This window comes from Echinops telfairi, unplaced genomic scaffold (assembly GCF_000313985.2).
Source record: "Echinops telfairi isolate 266 unplaced genomic scaffold, ASM31398v2 ScPeMD7_1;HRSCAF=3_0, whole genome shotgun sequence".
NCBI classification, from domain to species: Eukaryota; Metazoa; Chordata; class Mammalia; order Afrosoricida; family Tenrecidae; genus Echinops; species Echinops telfairi.
In genome coordinates this window covers 73,240,598-73,243,775 of record NW_022103896.1, presented here as the reverse complement: position 1 = coordinate 73,243,775, position 3,178 = coordinate 73,240,598, and positions in this window count along the sequence as shown.

The window sequence follows — 3,178 nt, the reverse complement described above, 5'->3', positions numbered from 1 at the left end:
TCCCCAGGGGCCTTCTGCAAGGGTGAGGAGGAACAAGGCTCGGTGCTAACCACCACCAGCACCAGCAGCTGTCCTGTCCCTCTATTGTGGCCCTGATAAGATCACATGGTGGAGCTAGCCAGCACCATATAGTTCTCGTCTCCGAGTAGATGAGGCTGTGGTTCATATGGACATTAGTCCTGCAGACTAGTTTCTTCTCTGAGCCTCTGGGTCTTTTTCTCTTGCTTCAGACAAGCAGAGGTCCGTATCACAGTTTTCTTGTTTGTTTCTGGTATCCAATCTCATCTTTTCCCAGAACCTCCCATTCTCGAAGTGGAAAAACACCTTCCAAACAGATCTGTTGTGCTATTATGCTCTGTTCGGTATTTAGCAAGTCAAAGTTGAAATTCTATCAGGCTGATTTTCCTCCCTGCCCCCGTTTTAGGGAGAAGCCATGCACATGCGCAGGAGCAGTGTGGGATCTGATGTCCCCCATGTTGTCTGTTCTCTAGCATACACCCTGGCTCATCAATGCCCAGAGTACAACCTGTTTTAAAGGGTCCCAATATGCCCAGAGTACAACCTGCTTTGGGGGCCCATCCCGCCATCCCCTTAACTCTCAAGAGTTTCTACGCCAAGCATCAGTAGGCAGGACTGCCACCACCACCCCACACATAGTGGGTTATGGCTTGGGTCAGCACACAAGGGTTTTCATGAGGCCTCCCACCCATATAGCCTACAGAAGGGTGGTACAGCCAACTAAGGTCACCACTTCCTTTCTCCCTGAGCCCCTGGGCTGGGCTCTTTCTCCCCCGTCACCACTAACAGTCAAACTCCATTTTGTTGTTGTAGTGTACCTGCAAATCAACAGTAACTCTGCAAAACAGAGTAGAACTGCCCGGCAAAGTTCCTATGCTGTACTCTACAGGACCAGGTCACCAGGTCTTTGCTCCTGCGGAGGTGGGAATTCCCTTTTCTCTTTTAGTAAGTCTTGTTCTACATCTTATTACCTTGCTAGTTGGTTTGGGGACCTCAAAAGTCTGCACTCTCGGCTTCTTCGTTCTAGGAGAAATCTGCTCATCACCTGCAGCCCTGAACTCAATGAGTAGGGGAGGCCTTGGGTCTCCAATTCAGCTGAATAATTATAAATATCGGATGCCAGTGACCTCTACTTAATGAGCTGCTGCAGGCCCGAAGGAGTTCCCCAGTTCACTCCTTTTAAGAAGTGGGGTCTGATGTCCTGCTGGAGCCTACATCTCTTACCACTTCGTCCTGGGTCCCCACGCACCCTCTTCTTGACAACACCTGGATACTGAGTGAAGTGCTTACCTCTCACGACTGAGGGTGGCTATTCACTCCTGCAGGAGGCTCCGCTGCTTCACTAGGGAGGCGAGGACGCTAATGTAAGCGAAGTCTGTACCTTGCGTGGAACAGGGCTGAGTGGGGCCTAAGGCAGAATTGCTGCTTCAGGGAACAAGTCGCTTTTGCTGGTATTGTCTCCACCTGTCTGAGGCCAAGCCCCATCACCCTTACGCGAGACATGGTGACACAGCCTTTGGCACTGGTTGTCTGAAGAGAAAAATAAGACCACCTGGGCCCAGTCCAAGGAGTGGGGCAGTGGTTACGTTCTCAGATAGATGCTAACCCAATGATCAGTTGGGAGAACCCACAGCCACTCAGAGGGAGAGAGGTGTGGTAGTCTGCTTCCATAAAGATCTATGGCATGGGAAACCCTCTGAGAAGTTCCATCCTATCCTATATAGTTGCGATATGGAACCCGGGTGGTGTAGTGCTTACGCGTTGGGGTGTGATCCGTGTGGTCAGCAGTTCAAAACCACCTGCAGCTCACCAGGAGAAAGACTGGGTTTTCTTCTCCCGAAAAAAGTTACTCCCTAACAGTCTCAGAAACCCACTGGGAGTCGCTCTAAGAGTTAGCACTGACTCGGTGGCAGCGGGTTAGTTACGGTCTCTGAGTCGGAATCGATTCTTCAGCAGTGGACTTGGGGCCTAGTCGCACATGAGAACAGATGTGGCATCTCTGTGGCTCTCTCAGACTGGGTTTGGCCCAGCATCGTCAGTTGTACATTCACATTCTGAAGTCAGGTGTCCTCTTGAAGACAGTTTCTCCCAGTAGCCCCTAGAAGGTCACATCTATATCCTGACCGGACCAGGTACTGGCCCACTCTCTTAAGGGAGGATCTGAAAACAGTTCCCCACCTCCCACCTTTCTCCTGACTGTCCGGTACCTGCCTCTGCACACCACCTTCCCTTACTCGCTTGTGGCCGGCACCTGACACGGCCTTAGTTAGCAAGGGAGGGGGACAGGTATGTCGCACACAGAACAGAGACCATCCTGGATGGGCCCCAGGTGTATGGATTAGGGGAGGAAGGGCCCAGCGACAATGCATGTGTCACTTGCTTTGTGGTTAGAACTGATCCAATGTGCTGGAGGCAGCTGCTTCCTGTTGACTGCAAAGAGAGAAAGAAAGAAATAGCAACAACAAAATTAGGGCAACCAACTATCGTCTAGCTCCAACCGCTTTTGGGTGAAGATGACTTCGCAGTTAAACTCCCCACTGAGACCCTCTCCACTCACAAGCTGTCTCTCTCCCACTTGCCCTTTCCAGTGTAGGAACCTTACTAAGTGTCCAACCTGCATGATGTCCTCTGCTGGCTGCTGCTGCGGTGGGAAGCTCATTGTACTCATGCACTGGCCTCTGTCCCCTTTGAGACCACCGCCCAAGTGTCCACGGTGCTGTCACCCAGGGCTCGCTCCTCAGGAAACGAGAACATTACCATCTTCCATTTCACCAGTGCTGCTGGCTTATTCATGATAAATGAAGCATCCCTGCCTGTCGAAGAATGTAGAGCTCTCTCTCGCTTGTTTCAGGACAACCTGGCTTTTTAAATACTGATGGTCGTTTCTTTCTTACTCATTGTTTATATTTTTAACTTTCGATTACTATTGTTTTCTACCACTTTGATTTCGCTTTTGTTCCTTATTGTTTCTGTTGGGTTTACCAGTTTAGGGAGGACAGGAGTGGATGCACAGAGGTAATAACTGAGGCAAGGGCTTGTAGGGGTAGGGGGTGGTGGATGGGGAGGGTGAGGCGATTTCGGGAGTAAACAAGGAAGGCAGGAGGGGAAGGGAGCAATAGAACTGAATGTGATCACACAACTCTTTTTTTTTTTTTAATCA